Consider the following 23,749-nt stretch of genomic DNA (forward strand, 5'->3'; position numbering starts at 1 on the left):
GACTTTTACCCCGGTCTTTCCCTGAATGTCGTCCCCAGATCACCAGGGTCATTTCCCCAGGGCTTGATAAAAAAGAGGGGTCTAGTACTCTTCCTAATTAGCTGCATCACCCACAATGGAATAGCGATTAGGCTGACAACTGACTTCTCGACAGCAATGAGAGAAGCCAGAGGTAGCAGAATGTCTTCAACAGGCCAAGATAAAACAATTGGCAATCTACTACCTTTAAGAAAATAATTTTCAGACAAATAAAAACTGAGAGAGTTTACCACCAAAGAGCTCACTAAAGAGATATTAAAGGAAGGACCCTCTTGAAAAAGAAATGGTAGACAAAGACATTGGTAATATGTGAGCAAAATAAAGCAACATTGACTGTTAAAAAAATTTTTTTTTCCTCTAAATAGGAAGTTACAGCCCACGGGCCAAGTCTGTTCCCTGGCCTGCTCTTATAAATAAATTTTCATTAGAACACAGCCACACCCATCTGCTTCTGGGTATGTGTGACTGCTTTCTCATTATAATAGCAGAACTGAGTAGCTGTAACCGGGATTGTCTTGCCCACAAGGCAAAAATATTTACAATCTGACCCTTTATAGAAAACCTTGCTGACTCTTTTGTTAGAACATTAGAATTTTTGGCCCCAGTGTTTTTGCCTCAAAGTAATAAATGCCTTAAAGACAGGATGATCAAACCTTTTCACCACCTCAGAGAATATAGTAATAACAACAATAATAGTAGCAACAGTAAGGCTGGGCTAAATGCTGACCCTGTTGAATTTAAGAGCTCAGGTCCTGGAAGCAAGTTGGCTCCTATACTAGCTTCACCATTGTCCCACTTGTGGGACCTTGGCTAATTATACGATGCTTCTGTGCCTTGTTTTTCTCTTTTGTAAAATGATGGCTACTCTGGGGAGTTGTTGTGTGAGGTGACTAAGGTATTATATGTAAATAAGTTGTTACCTGTGCCTCAACAAAGTGAAAGTGCAAGTCGCTTCGTCATGTCAGACTCTCTTCAACCCCACACAGCCCATGGAATTCTCCAGGACAGAAGACTGGAGTGGGTAGCCGTTCCCTTCTCCAGGGGATCTTCCCAACCCAGGGACTGAACCCAGGTCTCCCACATTGCAGGCGGATTCTTTACCAGCTGAGCCTCAACAACTTCAGTTCAGTTGCTCAGTCGTGTCCGACTCTTTGCAACCCCATGAACCGCAGTATGCCAGGCCTCCCTGTCCATCACCAACTCCCAGAGTTTACTCCAACTCATGTCCATTGAGTCGGTGATGCCATCCAACCATCTCATCCTCTGTCATCCCCTTCCCCTCCCGCCTTTGATCTTTCCCAGCATCAGGGTCTTTTCCAGTGACTCAATTCTTCGCATCAGGTGGCCAAAGTATTGGAGCTTCAGCTTCAGCATCAGTCCTTCCAGTGAATATTCAGGACTGATTCCCTTTAGGATTGTCTGCTTTAATCTCCTCGCTGTCCAAGGGACTCTCAAGACTCTTCTCCAACACCACAGTTTAAAAGTATCAATTCTTTGGCACGCAACTTTCTTTAGAGTCCAGCTCTCACATCCATACATGACCACGGGAAAAACCATAGCTTTGACTAGCCGGACCTTTGTTGGCAAAATGATTGTTCTGTAAATGCTGGTCTGCTCATGTTGCCCTCATGGCAAACCTCCTATTGTTGCCAGGTACAGGACCCTGCCGTCCAAACCTGCCTATGCAAATTCAGAAGCAAAAAAGAGTGATATACATTTCTGAATTAAATACTCAGTCTGGGGACTTCCCTGGTCCAGTGATTAAGACTTCATCTTCCAAAGCAGAGAGTGTGGGTTCAGTCCCTGGTCAGGAGTTAAGATCCTACATGCCTTGCAGCCAAAAAGTCAAAACATAAAAATATTGTAGCAAATTCGATAAAGACTTTAAAAATGGTGTACATTAAAAAAATATCTTTAATAACAAAAAATAAATAAACACTCAGGCTGGCAGCTTCCTCTCTGAACTTAATTAGACTTGGATAGTGAAGGACACTTGTACTTGAGGTCTTTAACTTGGTGTCATTATCATTCCCATTTTACAGATGCAGAAACTGATGTTGAGACAGGATAAGGGGGCATGAAAAGCAGGACTGGATCCAGGCTGTCTGACTCTGGAGCACCTGCCACTCCCTGGTGACTCCTGGCCGACTGAGTCCCTGGCTCATTGCAGATGCCCGTGCTTGGCGGGTGAATTCCTCTACCCCAGGGAGTGTCACTGGGGCAGGGGGCTTGGTACAACTGATTACCCAGTCCCACTCCTGACCAGCATGCCCTTACAGAAGGACTGAAGAACAGCCCAGCAGCATCTGGTCTCCTCTGGTTTGGAGCCCACGACCACTGCCTGATGGGAGGGGCCCTGACAGCCAGACTTTGAACGCAAAGAGGGAGCGGAAGGAGCACTGGGCTTAGGATTGTGATGCCTTGATTTGAATCCCAGCCCTGCCACTAACTTGATGTGTGACTTCTGGAAGTCATTTTCCCTCTTTGGGCATCAGTGTCCTCATTTATCAGATGAAGACTTTATATTTCATTTGATCAGTGGTTCTTAACAGGGAAGGTAGTTTGCCTCTTGGGACATTTTACGTCTGGAGACATTTTTGGTTGGAACACTTGGTGGGGAGGGCGTTACTAGGATCTGGTAGATAGAAGCCAGGATGCTGCTTAGACACCCTGCAGTGTACACAGCAGCCCCTACCAACAAAATTACCATGGCCCCAATGGTGATAGCTTCACTCTTGAGAAATCCTGCCATCTACAAGGGTCCATTCAGCTCTAAAATTCCATCCTTCATTTGTTCATCAAAGATGTATTTATCAGGTAGGTGCCTTTTGTGTATGAAGCAGTAAACAGTTCAGAGTCCCTGTTCTCTAGGGGCTCACAATTTATAAGGAAATTGGTAAGAAGAGTTCATATTGGTTAAGTGCTAAGTACATACCAAGTTCTTTACATAAATTGACATCTTTGAGCCACAAAAACTATTATTATGCCCATTTTACAGATGGAGAAACTGAGGCTCAACAAAGGAAAGCAGCTTGCCTAAGGTCACACAGCTAGTAAGCAGTGATATCAGCATTTTTATTCCAGAGTGCATGCTCCTAACCGCACAGACCTTCAACTGCCCCAGAACAGTGAAAAGGAGGACAGGTCCCCATCTGCCACTGGAAGAAAGCCGGCTTGAATACTGAGGCCCTGTGGTCTCTTTATCATGCAAACCACTTAGCAAACTGGAAAAGGGCCTCATGACTATAAACAAGCCAGTAATGACCTGACAGGCAGAGGGGCTGGAGTAGTGTTAGGACCACAGAGACATTAATCTGCTTCCAGCCACTGCTGCTAGAAAGACATTTGTTAGAGTGGTTATGGGAACCATAAAAGGCTATTTGACAGCACCCTTCCCTACAGTGGGAACCTCAGTCATTGGGAAAAGGGCCTCGTGGGGCTCAGGTGTTACAGGCCCTGTTGGCCAGAGGCAAATCCTTCCATCTGCCACAGATAGGATGCCGTGGAGATGACAGGAAAAACTGTGAGGTTGCCCCAGGAGAGCTGGGTTCTGGTCCTTTTAATGACTCTCAAACAGCTGCAAGGCCTGTAAGTCCTGTAGTTGCTCTGGGCCTCAGTTTCTCCATCTGTAAAATGGAAACATTGATGTTTATCTCACAGGGCTGTTTGAGGCTCTAAGAATGCAACAGATGTGGCATCAGATGTGAATGCACTTTACAGAGGTGTTAAGTATCACTGTTGCTGGTGGTGTTTGTAGGAGTAACAGCAGCTGCAGGAACGCTATGCAGGGATGTGTCTCTGAGATTTAATCAAACCTTAGACCTGGGTGAAGCTTTATAGATCCATCTGGTTCAGCTTCCCCACTGAGGCAGTAATAGCTTTCATTCTTCACACACTTAGTTTGTGGCAAACACTGCTCTAAGCACTTTGTCTGTATTAACCCATTTAATCCTTACATCGAACCTGTGAGTCAGCAGTGAAAAGTGAGGGGGGAATCTTGGTGTTTGCCAAGTGGAAAAGATGGGAAAACCGATAGAGGGGGTAAAATGGGGATACTCTTCCCATTTCACAGATGAAGATGCTGAATTCCAGACAGTACCAAGGTTGCCTAGCTGGTGGCGAGCAGGCTGGCTCCACCTGGGAACACTGCTCCACCCTCATCCATGGGTGAGAACTAGAGCCAACTGCAGGGTAGCAGATGGATACATACATCTCATCTCCTTCCTGGGGACCTCCACTGCCTCCTGATTGCTGGGTCACGGGGCATCTCATGACTTCAGCTCCCCTGCAGGGAAATGGCGGCAAGATGGCTTGGATTAATGGGGTTTGACTTTTCTTAGGAACTGGGATGACTTTGAGCCTCAACTCAAAGTGGAATGGGCTGAGTGGGAGTGATGCCTTCAAGAGACATCCCTACCTCATCAGGAGCCTGGCAGGGAGATGGAAGGACCTCACCTCCTGGGAGCCTTGAAGTCTGAGCAGTTTCTATAATTGGAGTTTGGTGTGAGGACAGTGCAAAAGGCTTGTCTCAGATTGGGACCCATGGGGGATGGGGGTCTCTACTTGGGAGTAGGCTGGAAGCATGGTGGAAGGGGGCCCCTCCCCAAAGAAATACAGGGCTGAGGCCAGGGAGGGCATTGCAATGCTCAGTTGCAATGCAGTCAGCTGGGTTTTGCACAACAATCCAGGTTTTGGATTGTTTTGGTTTTGGATGTTTGTTTTTTTAAAAAATTATTATTGAAGTAGGCGCATAAAATTTTAAATTGCTGTAGATTCCTTCTGGGCCTCTAACAATACTATACAAATATTATGTTGGATGAGTCCCAGTATCTATGTGGGAAAGATTGAAGGCAGGAGAAGGGGACGACAGAGGACGAGATGGTTGGATGGCATCACTGACTCAATGGACATGAGTTTGAGCAAGCTCCAGGAGATGGTGAAGGACAGGGAAGCCTGGCGTGCTGCAGTCCATGGGGTCGCAGAGTTGGACATGGTTGAGCAGCTGAACGACAACTATCTATGTGGGTGATGAGGAAGCCTGGAGAGGGGAGCGAGGGTCAATGTCTAGGGAGATGGTTCTCCAGGCTCTGGTGTCAGTCCCTAAGAACCATGTTCCGCTGACCCTGAGTTCCCTGCTCTCAAGGAATTGTCTTCCATACACCTCTCATGACCTTGTAACTGAGCTGTCGGAAACCGCACTTTGCAGCCTCCTTTTGTTAGACAGTCTCTTCCTAGGATTTGGGGAGTTCTCAGGCAGAAGTCAAATCTCATAGAGCCCTTCTCATCAAGTTTTCTGCCCTCTTGAATCCCTGTTCAGAACTGTCTGAAATGAGAGATGGGCAAAGTGGCTTTTTCCAGCCCCAAATCCTATCAACTTGGGGTGTCTCTTTACAAAATGTAGGGGCCAACTGGTCACCCCAGTTCCAAGGCATGTTTCCGGAGCCCTGGGCCCCAGCCCTTCGGCAGCAGGGCACCTGGGTGGAAGTTTCTCCTTTCCTTTAGAAGATGAGGGGAAGCCCAACAGCCCCCCACCTCATTGTGCCCTCCTCAAGTACCCCCAGCAGTGAAAAGAAAGGGGGAAATCTTGGTGTTTGCCAAGTGAAAAAGATGGGAAAATCGATAGAGGGAAAAAAAAAATCTCATTTTCAAGCTTCTAAGCAGGGATTGCAATCAATAATGCAAAGAGCAGCAGGAGGCCATTAAGCCATACTTGGCAGTGTCCTCCCGCCAGGGTGATGTTTGCTGAGAAGCAAACTTCAAGGGCGCCTCAGCACCTACCCCCACCTGCCCCAGCTCACTGCCTCTTGGGGAGCTGGTGTGAGGGGGTGGAGAGGGGATGCCACTTAGAAATAAGCTAATCAATCCCCCGACCCCTCTGTAGATCCCAGTTACAGGCCATCATATCCAGATGTGCAGTCAAGGGCAACCAAAATGCCCCAGCCAGGGTAGGCGGGGGGCATCCAGGTTGACTGGGAGTGAGAGGTTGAGTCAAGAGAGGGCACACGCCATTTTCCCCTTTGCTTTTTGTTTCAATCTCAGAGATAAACTCGACTTTCTTTTTTTAACCATCACCGAATAGAATAGACTGGTAGTTTACAGTCTATAATTTCCTAGCTTATTTGGCATACAGCAAATTTTCCATTTCTTTTATTGGAGTATAATTGCTTTACAATGTTGCACTGGTTTTTGCTGTACAAGGAAGTGAATCTGCTATATGTGTGGGTATATATTTCCTCCCTCTTTGGCCTCCTTTCAATCTTCCCCTATCACACCCCTCTGGGTAATCACAGAGCACTCAGTCCCTTGTGCTATGCAGCAGCTCCCCACTAGCTATTTCCCACAAGGTAGTATATATACGTCAATCCTAAACGCGTGTTCACTGCAGCACTATTTACAACAGCCAGGACATGGAAGCAGCCCAAATGTCCAGCAAAGTTTCATTTTTATATTCTATTTCTGACTACTGTTCCAAAGTATTAGGTGTCAGGGCGTGCTCTGATGGTGAGCACATTATGTCCACGTTCCCTTCTCTTGCCTCTGTCCGCGGTGTTGGTGCTTTCAAAACCTGTGGGATCGTTATGGATATGCAGCCCAGCCAATGAGGGCTTGTGGATGAGCATGGTAGGAGGGGCTGGAGTGTGGAGGGGAGGAGCAGGAAGGGGTCTTAGAAGGAGAAGTGCTTCGTCGTCATTTGGCAGTGTCTTTGCGACCCCATGGACTGTAGCCTGCCAGGCCTCTTCAGAAACTTCCAGGTTGGTGTGGGAGGCTCAGACTCTGACTCACAGAGCTCCCAGTCTCATGGGGGAGTCTAGACCCTGCTATAAAAGACAATGAAATAATAGCACTTAAAATAATTATTCAATATGTCATTTTACAAACCCATACCCTCCTAAGACATTGTCCTAATTCAGCCATTGTCCTGGAATGCTGTTATACTATGTATTGCTTGGGGAAACTGGGTTATTGGTGGGGTTTGGAGTTAATACAGTGTTTTATTTTCTTGCAATAGTATTCCATCAAAGCACTAGGTGCCTGGTATGGTGGTAGGTTTGAACAGGGCCTTTGGAGTCAGATGGATTGGGTTCAGATCCCAACTGTGGAGTTTTTCTGTGCAACCTTGGGCCTGTTACTTGACTTTTCTGAGCTTGTTTCCTCATTAGGAAAAAAAAATTGAAGACAGTCACACCAATCACATGCTTCACTTAGGAAATAAATGCTCCCAGCACAGTGTCTAAGTAGTGGGTTCATACGACGTACTTGTTTTATTCTCTTTATGTCTTTCCTCTGTGGACTTTAATCTGCCTAATGCAAAGTTAATGGGGAACTTTGAAGTGTGGAGATCTTTCAGGATAAGGAATACTGTAAATTTGGGGCCAATCAAGAAAGGCTCCCCAAAGAAAGCTCAGCATCTCCCCAAGCCCATTCTGGGATCCTCCTAACTCAAGCAGAAATGTCAGAATGAGGAATTATGGCCCAGGGCACAGGCCTTGCACACAGTAGGTGCTTATGGAATATATGGGATTGCAGCCTGCCTCGGGGCTGGAGCTGTGACCTGTAGCTTCTGCTGCCTAAGGACAAGGACCAGGCTTTGTCATTTTCCCAGCCTTTGCAGACATCCCATGGGCCCACCATCCAGGGCCTGTTGGTGGGAAAAGACCACCGTGTTCACCATGACAAGTGCAGCCGCCCCTGCCTGGGCCCTGTGTCCATTCACTTTCCCCCTACAGCCTCTTTTCCACCCAGCAGCCAGCATGCACTCTAAAACATGGACGAGACAAGGTCCTGCTTCTGCTCAAAACCTCTCGGAGGACTCCCAGTAGCTAAGATTCTGTGCTCTCGATGCAGTGGGCGCAGGTTCAGTCCCTGATCAGGAAACTTGATCTCACATGCCAAGGCTAGGAGTTCACATGGAGCGACTAAGATCCAGCACAGCCAAATAAATACTGAAAAAAAAAAATCTCTAGGAGCTACTTGGAAATGATATTTAAGTCTCCAAATACTTAAAACTCCAGGAGTCCTGGAGTGTTTCCAAATATAAGTATCAATTTATCTAGGTACAAAACCATTAGTTTGAAATTATATAACTTGTTAGTATTTGAATAAACATGAAATTTTGAGAGTAGTGAATATATACCTTTTTACCACCCTAGCTATGGTTCAGGGGACGTTTAATTTCTCTGAATACATATCTGTCCTAGTTGTTTTTGTAGATTGTATTTTTAAAATTCACCTCTGAAATATACTTCTTCATTATTCAAAGAGGGATTTTAACAAAAATGTCTATTACACCAAAAAAACAAAGCCTCCATGTCACTCTGTCATGTCATTCAATTTCGTCTTCTACAATTGTTCCCTTGTACAGCTGCCATTCTGACTTCTGTGAGATTGCTCTCCTGCCTTGGGGCCTTTGTACTATCTATGCCTTCAGCCTGGAACTTCCTCCCCGCAATATCCACATAGCTCACACGCAGCTTATTTTGTTTCCTATTGCTTTCTAACAAGTTACCACAAATTTAGAGGCATAAATATAATCTCTCTAGGTCAGGAATTCAAACATGGCTTAGATGGGTCCTCTGCTCAAGGTCTCATGAGGCTACAACCAAAGTTGCAATGGGCTGCAGTTTCATCAGAGGCTCAACTGGGGAAGACCTGCTTCCCAGCTCCCCCCAGCTCTTGCAGAATTCAGCTTTTTTAGTCATCAGACTGAAGCCCATTCACCTGCTGTCAGTTAGGAGCTGCTAACATCTAGAGGCCGCCCACGGTTCCTTGCCATGTGTCCTGGTTTTAAATATTTTTGCTTTAAGAATCTTGGCTGCAAGCAGTTTCAGCATACAACTAATTGGATGTAAGACAATTTTGCCATGAAAATAAGATAACAAGAAATAGAATAGAAGATATTAAAAAGGACATAATGAAACATGAAAATTAATTGAAAATTTTAAAGTTTTTATTGTGAAAAATGAAAACACAAATAATATTTAAATACACTTAAAGTGAGTAGATTCATGGTTATAGTTGTATTTGGGTATCTCTCAGAGAAACTGACAATACTTTCTCAAAGTTAGTCATTTAAGGACTCAGGATCTAATGTGGGATGTAAGTAATTTATGATGTAAAAATACCTGCTGTAAGTCAAACCAAACTGTCAGCCAGTTATTTTACCCGTTATGGCAAGACTGCCTTAGAGCCAATTAGCTGTGCAATGAACCTGCTTGTGTCAGAGAGGCTTATGGAGACAGTGCTGCACATCCCTTGCCATGGGCCTTCTCTGTAGGCCTTCTCACAGCATGGCAACTGGCTTCTGCCAGCAAGGGAGGAAAATCTCCCTAGTGCATATAGCAAAAGGGAGCCTTCTACATAACGTAACACATTACACATGTCACAACGGAGTGCCAGCTAGTCACCCGTGTCATGTTCTATCAGCTAGAAGCAAGTCACAGGTCCCGCCTCCACTCAAGATTGGAGGGGCTTTTCCAGGGCAAGAACAGGGGGCCTTCACACTCACCTTCTTCAAGTCTTTTCTCAAATGTCACATTCTCAGAAAGGTCATCTGGATAATTGTAGTTGTGAAATTACAACCCTCCTGTCTCCAGCAGGAGGGCTCTTCCCTGGTGGCTTAGATGGTAAAGCATCTGCCTACAATGCGGGAGACCTGGAATAGATCCCTGGGATGGGAAGATCCCCTGGAGAAGGAAATGGCAAACCACTCCAGAGCTCTTGCCTGGAAAACCCCATGGACAGAGGAGCCTGGTAGGCTACAGTCCATGAGGTTGCAAAGAGTCGGACATGACTGAGCAACTTCACTTTGTCCCCAGCATTGCTCATCCCCTCTCTCCTGCTCTAATTTTCAAAGAGCACTTACCGTCTTTTACAGTAATGAATATGTGCTATATTCATTTTCTGTCTCTTCCCACTAGAAAGGAAGCTTCATGGGGGCGGGGACTTGTCTCTGTCTGGCTCACTGATGAGCCCTTGGTGCTTACAGCTACAGCAGTGCCTGGCACGTAGTGGGTGCTCAATTACTATCACTGGGTAAATGAGTTAGGTCTTATTTCACCGGCTAAAACCCTTCCAGTGGCTCCCCATGGTCCTTAGAAAAAAAATCCAAACTCTTGGCCTTCCTGACAAGACCTGGCACACCCTGGCCCTGGGCTGCCTCTCACTCCCTCCACCCATCCCAACCTCACCCCTGCGGGCTGTGTATCTGTCATGAGGGCCTCCTGCTGTCCCACAAGCCTGGCAGGACTTTTTCTGCTGTGGGGCCTTTGCACTTGCTGAGTTCTCTGCCTGGAAGGAGCTTTCTCCAATCTTTGCAGAGTTGGCTCCTCTTGATCCCTCATGGATCAGATGTCCTCTTCCCAGAGAGGCCTCTCTGACCACCTGACCAGAAGGAGGCTCCAGAATCCCTGCTCCCTGCACCGGGGCCCCACTCCCCACCCTGAGCAGGTGACATGGCTGCTGTCTGTCCTGTGGCCTGTAAGCCCACTGAGGGGCCTTCACCAGTGTATCCATCCCCAGTGTCTGGAACAGTGCCCTATACTCAAGAAATATAGAAATGAATCAGTGAATGAGTCTGAGGCTGAAATGTGGGTGGTAAAGCCTTCCCAGTCTGGGGTGGGAGGGGCTGGGGATGCTAGGGGAAGGGCACAGTGTGGTGGGATATCAGCCTCGGCCTGCATGCCTGGGGATGGTCTGGGTGACTGCCTTCTCCCCCCACCATTCAGTCTTCTCTGTGGCCAGAATAGAGCTTTCTGGGCTCCCCATCTTCGGCTACTCTGGCCTTGGAAGGGTGGTGTCTCTGCTTCCTCCAGTCCCCAGTCCAGGCCCTGCCTCCCACAGGGGTCTGGGAGCCAGTACCGCTGGCTCTGGGCACCAGCGGTGCTATGCTGTGCTTAGTTGCTCAGTCGTGTCTGACTCTTTTTGACCCCATGGACTGTAGCCCACCAGGCTCCTCTGTCCATGGGGATTCTCCAGGCAAGAATACTGGCGTGGGTTGCCATGCCCTCCTCCAGGGAATCTTCCCAACCCAGGGATAGAACCCATGTCTCCTGCATTGCAGGTGGATTCTTTACCATCTGAGCCACCAGGGAAGCCCAAGAATACTGGAGTGGGTAGCCTATCCCTTCTCCAGGAGATCTTCCTGACCCAGGAATTGAACCAGGGTCTCCTGCATTGCAGGCAGATTCTTTACCAGCTGAACAACCAGGGAAGCCTGGGCACCAGTAGTAGTCTTACCCAAGCCAGAGGCAACCAGCTACCAGGTATCAAGGGTGCTGGCCCCAGGGGTTCTCTCTCCATCCCCCTGGGCTGTTGTCTCTGTGTATTTGTCATAATTCCTAGGTTTTGGTCCACGTTCAACTCAATGCCGTAAGGCTTCATTGCTCACTCACTGCACCAGGCACCTGGGGCACTAAGGTTCACAAGTGTGGGCTCACAATCTGGAGGTAAGGACAGAAATCCTCATGCAGGAGGGGGATACCTGGGAGCAGCAGGTGCTTGGGGCATGGAGATGAGTCTGCGAGGGAAGAGACTCTGGTCGACTTGGGGGCCTTGAGGGCCATGAAAACGAGTTTGGGGCAAGAGTGTTATCTCTTTTCTTGACCTCCTGCTCTCCTTCCATCTCTCTTTCACGGGTGGCCTTTGCCCTGTGTTTGTCTCTCTGTCCTCTTTCTCCCTAACTTCTGTCCCATCCCTGTCCCCTTACTCTGTCCTCATCCCAATCCCTCGGATCTCTTGTCCTTCAGTCCCTTCCCTTATCTCGCTGACATCATCTCTTTTATCTTTTAGCATATTTATTTACTTATTTGGCTTCACTGAATCTTAGTTTTGGCCCATGGAATCTTTTTTAGTTGCAGCACTCAAGATCTTTAGTTGCAGCATGCGAACTCTTAGTTGCAACATGTGGGATCTAGTTCCCTGAGCGGAGATCAAACCCAGCATTCCTGCACTGAGAGCTCGGGGTCTTGGCCCCTGGACCACCAGGAAAATCCTCTGTTATCTCTTATCTCACCACCCACAGTCCCTAGCTCCCCGTTCCTCTCTCCCCTGCCCCATCTCATTTCCCTTGCCTCTCATCTTTTCATCCCCATCCTCCTTCTCTCTGCCCTCCAAGCTATTTGTCCATCTCTTGTCCCCCCTGCCCCATCTCTCTGCCCCCTGCCTCTGTGCCAGTTTCCAGAATTCAAATACATGCCAATACCCCATCTGCCTCTTCCGGGTTTCTGCTCAGATCTTTGCCTGCCCTTCCCTGCTGCCAAGCATCCCAGAAACCCAGGCAGAGAGGTGTGGCTGCTTTTTGAACAAGAGTACAAATCTGCCTTAGTCTCCAGCTTGTTTGTTTTACTATAATTAGGTAAATAAATCAGCACATTAGCTTCATGCTTGAGAGCCCAGCTTCTAGAAGGAGCAGCTCTATCTTACACACAGAGCGGGCACAGAAGTCCCTGGGGGTCTGGGACATGTCCCCGGCATCTCTCAAAGGCTAGCAGGCTAGTCGATCCTCTCCTGATCCTGACAAACGGGGATCCCTGGATCTCTGTTTCTCGCCATCCTCTACTCCTGAGCCGGCACAGCCCATGTTTCTCTGCCTTTAAGAGCCTGGGGCTGGGGCAAGTGGTTTGCCAGTCCTGTGGCGCTCTCTGGGACTGGGCAGGCAGGAGGGCCAGGGGCTCCACTGAGTCAGAAGCAAGTGGGTCATGTGGGCGGCAGGTATCCCTTATTAAGCTGCACTCCTGCTTTTCCAGTCTCCCCATCTGGACTGGAGCCCAACATGGCAGCCGATGAGCCCAGGACCATTAAAGCCCAATTAGCAGAAAGAGGACCTGCTGAGCAGTGGGCTCTCCTCCTCTGTAGGAATGCCAGAGGCTGAGAGGGGACAGTGGGGTTCTAATGAGGCTGGCAGGATGAGCCAGAGAAAGTGGTACCCAGGAGCAGCAAGACTCGGGGTAGAGTCAGGGAGGACTTCCATGTGGTGAGGATGGTGAGGATGGGTACAGCACCAGCCTGGGCTACCCTGGAGGTGCCACCAGGCTTCTGAGTGAGCTAATGGGCTTAGACAGATGGTTTCTAAGTGGGGCAGGTCCAGAGAAGGCTCCCTGGAGGCAAAGAGTGGTGATATTGGAAATGTGTGTGATGAAGGGGTACTGACCTACCCACCCCCAGGCTCCAGGCTTTAATTGCTGAGGGGATGGGTGTCCTACAGGCGGAGGTCCAGTGAAGGGGCTGGGATGGCTGGGGCAGCCAGGAGACGGACTTGAGGGCTCACGTAAATGGCTCTTTACTGACCAGTATGGAAACATCTTAGGATGTTAGTAACTGAAGCAGGGATGCCGATGTGTTAAGACCATTGCATGCGTGTGTGCTCAGTTATGTCTGATTCTTTGCAGTCCCATGGACGGCAGCCCTAGGCTCCTCTGTCCGTGGGCTTCTCCAGGTGAGTATACTGGAGTGGGTTGCCATTTCCTTCTCCAGGGAATCGTCCGGACCCAGGGATCAATCTGGCATCTCTGGTGTCTCCTGCACTGGCAGGTGGATTCTTTACCACTAACGCCACCTGGGAAGCCCTAGTAAAGCATTGCATGGAACTGATGAGGCGGCACCTTCTCTTTCTGGAAAGGGGGGTGGGGGTCGCACTGGAATGGGGCCACCCCTGGAAGGAGGAGACAGGATGCAGTGACTTCTTGATGTCTGCCTTCTGCAGAGAGGGGATATGGCTGGGGGCATGCAGAGGCAATTTTCATCCCTTCCTTGGGACCTCTGGAGCTATGGAAGGGCTTGGGGATTTGGAGGGACTTGTCCCAGACCTGCGAACTGTACCTGAAATCTGTGCCTGCTTCACCACAGTGGAGAGCCTCCAGAGCCCAGTGCAAGGCAGCCCGTCTTCCCCTCGAGGGATGTTTCCAATGGATCTCAAAACTGCTTCCTCAGCTCCTGGCTTGTCTTACCTAAGTAGGTCTTTTGGATTTATTAGCTCTGGGGGTGGAAAGAAAACAGCTTCTTGAAGAAGTGTCTTTAGTGCCACATTTCAAACTTCAGGCTTGATTGAAACGGTAGTTAAAACAGTTTAAGGCTCTTAGGTAAAGTTGCACTTACCTCCCGGCCTCTGTTCCGATATTAGCCATTTATGGCGGTGGCCCTGCTATGCTGCTGAGAGGCCGTGTTTTCTGGAGAGGTGTCAGCCTCCAAGGATATGGCCCCCACTTCCGTCTGTGAGCCCGTCTCATCGAAGCCACCATGAGGAAAAGTCACGGAATAATAGAGCATTTTAATTAAGCCTCATTGTGCACCCTCTTGTGGAAATGCTCATGTTAAAGAATTCTTTTCACTTTGCAGGAAGCTGGAATATTTGTTCCCCATGTCATTTTTATATTCCTTTTGCATGGCAATTAATATTTAACTCCTGGGAAGTAAAGCTGCCACCTGATACCGTCTTTATGGCCTGGTATTAAAATAACTGTTCCTGATAAACTATTGTAATAAAGCATGGAGAAGACCCTCTGGCTGGAAAGGGGTTTAGTTCACGTACTAATTCTACTCAAGGAGCTGGGTCCTAGCAAGTCTTTTTCTCCTAGTTCATTCCATTTTTCATGATGACACATCAATGAGCCTAAACATAATTATAATAACCGAGGAGAGAGAATATGGTGTATTTAAGAGATGGGGGACTCACTCTGCCTCTCATCCCTCCCATAAAGGTATTTCCAATTAGCGCGATCGCGCTGTAATTATGGTGCCCATAACTTGGCCTTCATCGGCTTCCATCACCCCCAGCCAGAGCGTGTCCTTGATGTAATAGAGAAGGTGAAAGCGGCCCATTTGTAGTCACTGGTGGAAGCCCAGCTGTACCTGATATCAACGGTATTTAACTGGGAGACCTTATTTGAGTTTACAAGTGATTACAAGCTGCCCTGTGGGACTCTGCTTACTGACGAATTCTCAAATAAGTTGCAAAACAGTGACGAATTAACTTGTTATACTGTCAAAATCAATTACTGCGGAAGACAGCTTAACTTCCCGGCCCGTTCTCAGGGCCCTTGAGCCACCGTCGCTCCCCTCGGCCCTGCCAGAGTGGGCCAGGACAGGGTGGCCCACCCCAGCCTCTGTCACCCCCGACTTCTCCTCCCCTCCTCCTCACCCTCACTTGGCTTCACTCAGAGTCTCCAGTTTGAATTTGGGGAGCTGAATTCCCAGGAGCAGGGAGTGGAGAGAAGGAGAGGAACATCTCCTGACATACCATCTCCGCCTTGAAATGATATTCTCCGCAGTGAAGGCTGGGGGAGATTGATTCTAGCTGGGGCTTTAAGGAAGATAAACATCTGAAGGCCCCAAGATCTTTACTCCGCAGCATTGAATGGAAGGTGCAGTTTATAAATGTTCCCTTAATATTTCTGAACCAGATTGGCCAGTAATTTATGGACTGCAATGTTGAGGACTGAATTAATTTTTCCAGGGAGAAAAGTCTGCATGCAGCTTTTGGCGAGAGTCGTTCCCTGCATCTCCGGGCAGAATCAGAGAATGACAGGGTGAGAAGGGACTTCGGTGAGGATGAATTCTACCCTCTCCCTGGCACAAGGAGGGAAACGGAGGCCCAGGGTCACATTGTGAGTCCCTAGCAGAATCAGATCTGGAGCCCTGGTCTCCAGACGTGTTCTTCATTTCGTGCCCTGAATAAGTGAGTGGTGTCTGTATCACTGGTAACTAGAGCCTCATAACCCTGAGGGGTCCTGCTTGCTTCTCCGGCTTTTATTTCTTTTCTTCTCAGCAGACAGATAGCAGTTTCTTTGTCTGAATTAGGAGCTATAGGCCTAAGGCTCAAGATTGGAGCAGGCTAAGGTTCTTGTCTGCGTGGGTGTCCACCAGGGTGTGTGAGATTCCAATAGGCAGGGAACTTGTATTTATTGAGTTGAGCACCTAGTATGTGTCAGGGCCAGGGTTGGGCACCAGATCTACATTATCTTGTTCATAATCTGCACAACCACCCTGAGTAGGGTGGGTATTTTGACCTCCCATTTTACAGATGGGGAAAATGAGGCTCAGAAGGTTAAGTCCTATTCCCTCTTGCCACCCCTCCCAACTTCACCCCCTTCTCAGCTCTTCCTGCTTCTCTCCAGGCCTCAGTTCAGTTCAGTCGCTCAATTGTGTCCGACTCTTTGCCTCCGTTTCCCTCCTTGTGCCGGGGAGAGGGTAGAATTCATCCTCACCAAAGTCCCTTCTCACCCTGAATCGCAGCACGCCAGGCCTCCCTGTTCATCACCAACTCCCGGAGTTCACTCAAACTCATGTCCATCGAGTTGGTGATGCCATCCAGCCATCTCATGCTCTGTCGTCCCCTTCTCCTCCTGCCCTCAGTCCCTCCCAGCATCAGGGTCTTTTCCAATGAGTCAACTGTTCGCATGAGGTGGCCAAAGTACTGGAGTTTCAGCTTTAGCATCAATCCTTCCAATGAACACCCAGGACTGATCTCCTTTAGAATGGACTGGTTGGATCTCCTTGCAGTCCAAGATACTCTCAAGTGTCTTCTCCAACACCACAGTTCAAAAGCATCAATTCTTCGGCACTCAGCCTTCTTCACAGTCCAACTCTCACATCCATGCATGACCACTGGAAAAACCATAGCCTTGAGTAGACCAACCTTAGTCAGCAAAGTAATGTCTCTGCTTTTGAATATGCTATCTAGGTTGGTTATAACTTTCCTTCCAAGGAGTAAGCATCTTTTAATTTCATGGCTGCAGTCACCATCTGCAGTGATTTTGGAGCCACAAAAATAAAGTCTGACACTGTTTCCCCATCTATTTCCCATAGAACAGCAAAAAATGAAATGGGTCAGAGACTTCCCAGCAATTGAGAGAGTTCAGTGGGGCACAAACTAGACTAGAGCTGCTCACATGAATCATCTGGGCATCTTAATAAAACACAGGTTCTGATTTAATAGCTGGGAAGGGGCAGGGAATCTGGGCCTGAAACCCTGCATTTCATGCAAACTCATATGTGATGCCAGTGCTGCTGGTCTGGGACCACATACTGGGTAGGAGGGGCCTGGATCACCATGCTTTCCAGAGGTCTCTGGCCCAGTGTCATGAAATCACACACTTTTGCAGCTGATACAGCCTTCTGGCCACAGAGTCCATCTGCCTCTGGAAATCTGGGGATTCCTTCTTTTCTTAGAGACAGTTGTGCACATCTGCAGAGGGGGCTGTGTTTCTGTTTGTCTGTGTTGGCTGCCCCAGTCCTGGTTGTGGTATGTGGGACCTTTAATTGCAGCATGTGAACTCTTGGTTGCAGCATGTGGGATCTAGTTCCCTGACCAGGGATCAAACCTGGGCTCCCTACATAGGGATTATAGAGTCTTAGCCACTGGACCACCACAGAAGTCCCTAGGGATTCCTTTAAAAAAAAAAAATCATGAACCCTCTCTAGGAAAGAGATAGAAACCCCTTCTCAGAGACCCCCAAATCAGATGGAGGCTGTTCTGTATTTAAAACCTAGGCATAAGGCCACATAAGGCTCCTCACCACTGTGATTTAATGACTAGCAATTGAACAGCAAATTGGTCCCCTCCAATTACCTGATCTTTGAATCACAGAACTTGCTTTGGGGGCAAGATATTTACTATGAAAACTGAGTTGAGACAGGAATGTTACCAAACATTATAAATAGCACTGGGTTTATTTTCCAAATGCTCCATACTCTGAAATGAGAAGGATATTCACAGAGCATCAGAATCTAAGAGGCTGCCTCTTTCCTCTCTACTCACCGCAGCACAGATACACACTGCCGAATAAGACATCCTTATGCAATTAGGTTGTGGATCACGTCTGAATATCTCCTTGTACATGACATTTACGGAGAAAAACACTTGCAAATTAAATGTTTGATTAACATTACATCTTTTTCTGTTGAAAATGGGTGAGCATAATTGAAAGCTGCATTAGCTAAAGAATATGAACTTTATAGGGGCTTTATTCTGGGCCTGAGACTCTCAATAGTTTTATTGTATCCTTAGAGCCAATGGCCCAGAGTATTTATACACCATGTTTCATGAAATAATCTGAAGTTTCAGAAGTTGGCACCCCATCAGAGGACAATTAGCAGAGTTTGAGTGTGATCTTGTCCAGGAGCCTTGGGTAATATATGTTGGAGTTTATGGTGTGTTTTATCAAGAGTGAGTAGGTGAAATGTACTTTCTGGAGTGGGAGGGATGGTTTTCCAGTTCCCAGATTCTATGTTTATATCCACTACTTATCCAGGTTCTATATCTACACCGGCAGCATCTTCTTTCATTGTCTGCCTCTTTTATAACCACTAGATTTAGACACATTGTCTGAACTAGTCCTACTTCCCTTTTATATTAATAGCTCATTCTCTTCTCTTTGTCCTTTTCATTCCTCTCTTCTGTCTTCCCCTCAGTTCAGTTCAATTCAGTTCAGTTGCTCAGGCGTGTCAAACTCTTTGTGACCCCATGAATCGCAGCACACCAGGCCTCCCTATCCCTCACCAACTCCCAGAGTTCACTCAAACTCATGTCCATCGAGTCGGTGATGCCATCCAGCCTTCTCATCCTCTGTCGTCCCCTTCTCCTCCTGCCCCCAATCCCTCCCAGCAACAGAGTCTTTTCCAATGAGTCAACTCTTCTCATGAGGTGGCCAAGTATTGGAATTTCACCTTCAGCATTAGTCCTTCCAATGAACAACCAGGACTGGTCTCCTTTAGGATGGACTGGTTGGATCTCCTTGCAGTCCAAGAGACTCTCAAGAGTCTTCTCCAGTACCACAGTTCAGAAGCATCAATTCTTCGATGCTCAGCTTTCTTCACAGTCCAACTCTCACACCCATACATGACCGCTGGAAAAACCATAGCCTTGACTAGACCGACCTTTGTTGACAAAGTAATGTCTTTGCTTTCGAGTATGCTATCTAGGTTGGTCATAACTTTCCTTCCAAGGAGTAAGCATCTTTTAATTTCATGGCTGCAATCACCATCTGCAGTCATTTTGGAGCCCCCAAAAATAAAGTCTCACACTGTTTCCACTGTTTCCCCATCTATTTCCCATGGAGTGATGGGACCAGATGCCATGATTTTCGTTTTCTGAATGTTGAGCTTTAAGCCAACTTTTTCACTCTCCTCTTTCACTTTCATCAAGAGGCTTTTTAGTTCCTCTTCACTTTCTGCCATAAGGGTGGTGTCATCTAAATATCTGAAGTTATTGATATTTCTCCTGGCAATCTTGATTCCAGCTTGTGCTTCTTTCAGCCCAGTGTTTCTCATGATGTACTCTGCATATAAATTAAATAAGCAGGGTGACAATATACAGCCTTGACGTACTCCTTTTCCTATTTGGAACCAGTCTGTTGTTCCATGTCCAGTTCTAAGTGTTGCTTCCTGACCTGCATACAGGTTTCTCAAGAGGCAGGTCAGGTGGTCTGGTATTCCCATCTCTTTCAGAATTGTCCACAGTTTCTTGTGATCCACACAGTCAAAGGCTTTGGCATAGTCAATAAAGCAGAAATAGATGTTTTTCTGGAACTCTCTTGCTTTTTCCATGATGCAGTGGATGTTGGCAATTTGATCTCTGCTTCCTCTGCCTTTTATAAATTCAGCTTGAATATCTGGAAGTTCATGGTTCACGTATTGCTGAATCCTGGCTTGGAGAATTTTGAGCATTACTTTACTAGCATGTGAAATGAGTGCAATTGTGAGGTAGTTTGAGCATTATTTGGCATTGCCTTTCTTTGGGACTGGAATGAAAACTGACCTTTTCCAGTCCTGTGGCCACTGCTGAGTTTTCCAAATTGGCTGGCATATTGAGTGCAGCACTTTCACAGCATCATCTTTCAGGATTTGAAACAGCCCGACTGGAATTCCATCACCTCCACTACCTTTGTTCATAGTGATGCTTTCTAAGGCCCACTTGACTTCACATTCCAGGATGTCTGGTTCTAGGTGAGTGATCACACCTTCATGATTATCTGGGTTGTGAAGATCTTTTTTGTACAATTCTTCTGTGTATTCTTGCCACCTCTTCTTAATATCTTCTGCTTCTGTTAGGTCCATACCATTTCTGTCCTTTATCAAGCCCATCTTTGCATGAAATGTTCCCTTGGTATCTCTAATTGTCTTGAAGAGATCTCTAGTCTTTCCCATTCTGTTGTTTTCCTCTATTTCTTTGCATTGATCACTGAGGAAGGCTTTCTTGCGATTCTCTGGAACTCTTCATTCAGATGCTTATATCTTTCCTTTTCTCCTTTGCTTTTCACTTCTCTTCTTTTCACAGCTATTTGTAAGGCCTCCCCAGACAGCCATTTTGCTTTTTTGCATTTCTTTTCCATGGGGATGGTCTTGACCCCCGTCTCCTGTACAATGTCACGAACCTCAATCCATAGTTCATCAGGCACTCTGTCTATCAGATCTGGTCCCTTAAATCTATTTCCCACTCCTACTGTATAATCATAAGGGATTTTATTTAGGTCATTCCTGAATGGTCTAGTGGCTTTCCCCACTTTCTTCTATTTGAGTCTGAATTTGGCAATAAGGAGTTCGTGATCTGAGCCACAGTCAGCTCCTGGTCTTGTTTTCGTTGACTGTATAGAGCTTCTCCATCTTTGGCTGCAAAGAATATAATCAATCTGATTTCAGTGTTGACCATCTGGTGATGTCCATGTGTAGAGTCTTCTCTTGTGTTGTTAGAAGAGGGTGTTTGCTATGACCAGTGTGTTTTCTTAGCAAAACTCTATTAGTCTTTGCCCTGCTTCATTCCACATTCCAAGGCCAAATCTGCCTGTTACTCCAGGTGTTTCTTGACTTCCTACTTTTGCATTCCAGTCCCCTATAATGAAAAGGACATCTTTTTGGGGTGTTAGTTCTAAAAGGTCTTGTAGGTCTTCATAGAACCATTCAACCTCAGCTTCTTCAGCGTTACTGGTTGGGGCATAGACTTGGATTACTGTGATATTGAATGGTTTGCCTTGGAAACGAACAGAGATCATTCTGTCGTTTTAGAGATTGCCTCCAAGTACTGCATTTCAGACTCTTTTGTTGACCATGATGGCTACTCCATTTCTTCTGAGGGATTCCTGCCCGCAGTAGTAGAAACAATGGTCATCTGAATTAAATTCACCCATTCCAGTCCATTTTAGTTTGCTGATTCCTAGAATGTCGACGTTCACTCTTGCCATCTCCTCTTTGACCATTTCCAATTGCCTTGATTGATGGACCTAACATTCCAGGTTCCTATGCAATATTGCTCTTTACAGCATCAGACCTTGCTTCTATCACCAGTCACATCCACAACTGGGTATTGTTTTTGCTTTGGCTCCATCCCTTCCTTCTTTCTGGAGTTATTTCTCCACTGATCTCCAGTAGCATATTGGGCACCTACCAACCTGGGGAGTTTCTCTTTCAGTATCCTAACATTTTGCCTTTTCATCCTGTTCATGGGGTTCTCAAGGCAAGAATACTGAAGTGGTTTGCCATTCCCTTCTCCAGTGGACCACATTCTGTCAGACCTCTCCACCATGACCCGTCTGTCTTGGGTGGTCCCACACGGCATGGCTTAGTTTCATTGAGTTAGACAAGGCTGTGGTCTGTGTAATCAGATTGGCTAGTTTTCTGTGATTATGGTTTCAGTATGTCTGCCCTCTGATGCCCTCTCGCAACACCTACCGTTTCACTTGGGTTTCTGTTACCTTAAACATGAGGTATCTCTTCACGGCTGCTCTAGCAAAGCACAGCCGCTGCTCCTTACCTTGGACAAGGTCATCCCTCCTGACCTTGAATGTGGAGTAGCTCCTCTCAGCCCTCCTGTGCCTGCACAGACACTGCTCCTTGGACGTGGGGTTGCTCCTCTTGGCCACCGCCCCTGACCCCTGTCTTCCCCTACCACCCCCCATAAACCTAGCCAGGCCTTAAGTTTGAGGCCTGCATCAAATCTCTTCAGGCAATTCCCTATGGGGTACCATTCAGTGACCGTGCGTAAAGCAGGGAGAATCCCTGATTATGTTATTTGAACTTTCTTATATTGAGGCTTTTAAAAGAACACACCTGTGTGTTCATCTGTTCACACCCTCACCATTCCCTAGGTCACGTGTTCTGCTCAGGCCAGTGGAGAGCATCTCCCTCCAGAGGGCCCTAGCGTGACTCCCAGAGACGGCGCTGAAGCTTGTCAGGCGAAGAGGCTGGAGTGGGGGAGGGGAGGAAATTCCGGGCAGTGAGAGCAGCACGTACGGTGGTCTGGAGTCGGAGGAGGGCGCAGCACAGCCGGGAGATGTTCAAAAGTCTGTGCAGAATGGGCGGAGGTGGGGTGGAGGTAAGGAGCGGGAGATGGAGGGGGCCTGTTCGGATCAGGCAGTGAGGACCCTCACAAAGAAGCCCACAGAGAGTTTTAAGCCAGAAGTCCTGATCAGGTTTGCGTGTTCAGGATCCATCGGTGGCTGGAGTGCAGGGTGGACCATGGTCCATGAGCTACTGTATTAGTCCATCAGGCAGGCACATTGGAGAGAGGGCCAGGCCAGGGGGCACTGCCAGGAAGCTTGCCAAGAACTAAGGGCGGGGAGCCGAGCACCCAGGGGGAACAGGGACACTGGGGAGCAGGGGAGAACTGGTGAGGGAAAGGTGAAGGCTTCATGTGGAAGGGCCGAGATGCCAGGGCGGCTGAGTCCTGGCCTCCTTCCCTGAGTCAGGCTTCCAGAGCTCCCAGAAGCTCGGCGCTCATACATCTGTGAGTAGAAACCTGCGCCCTGAGGGAGGTGGATAAAATGCCACCAGAGGCAGGACGGCCACTGACTACCAGCAGTGTGCAAAGGGGGTTAGAAGCAGCACTGCTGAGCTGAGGAGCTGAATGGCAGGGACCGTGGTGGCAATAGCACTATTCTCCGTGTACACTGTACGTTCACATTCACCTGACTCACTCGACTTTGTTGGCGGGGGGGAGTCGGGGTGGTTGTTTTAAGACCATGAGGAACCTAAGGCAGGTTGACTTGACTAAAGTCACAATGAATGAACATATAATATTTAACCCCCCAACTTTCCCCTGAGCTTCCCAGGTGGCACAGTGGAAAAGAATCTCCCTGCCAATGCTGGAGATGCAGGAGGTATGCCTTCAATTCCTGGATCGGGAAGATCCCTTGGCGTAGGCAGTGGTGACCCACTCCAGTTTTCTTACCTGAAAAATTCCATGGACAGAGGAGCCTGGCGGGCTACTGTCCATGGAGTCGCAAAGAGTTGCACATGACTGAGCACAGTTTCACACACAGCACACATCTTCCCCTAGTCTAGTGTTTTTAACATGCAAAGATATTAGGACTCCTTTGAGGATTTGTTCTATCTGGCTCTATGCTGAGAGCATTGTGGGAAAACATAAAGGATATGAAAAATCCTTACCCTAAGGAAACTCATAGTCTTAATGAAAAGACAAGGTCAACTCAAGGAAGGCAGCAAACAATTGCAAGAGAAAGTATCATTTATCACCCATTCAATTCATCTATCCACCCATCATCCTTCTACCCTCCACCTACCGTTCATGTCCCCATCATTCCACCCACTCACCCACCTACCCATCCATTTATCCATCTATGCACTTGCCCACATGTCCACCCATCAACTCACTCATCTACCTTCTACCTATGCATCCAGCCATTCATTTAGCATTCATTATACTAGTTATAAATTGGATTGTCCAGATCCCAAGGGGGTTCTTCCAACTCTTGCTGGATATTAG

General features: G+C 47.5%; 1 protein-coding gene across 2 annotated transcripts in view; it reads left to right on the plus strand.

Annotated features, from left to right (window-relative positions):
• Positions 1–23,749, plus strand: part of MEGF11 (multiple EGF like domains 11) — a 250,990-nt gene that overhangs the window by 72,551 nt on the left and 154,690 nt on the right. The gene's annotated exons all lie outside the window — the stretch shown is intronic.

The sequence above is a fragment of the Capricornis sumatraensis genome, chromosome 2 (genome assembly GCF_032405125.1).
Source record: "Capricornis sumatraensis isolate serow.1 chromosome 2, serow.2, whole genome shotgun sequence".
Lineage (NCBI taxonomy): Eukaryota > Metazoa > Chordata > Mammalia > Artiodactyla > Bovidae > Capricornis > Capricornis sumatraensis.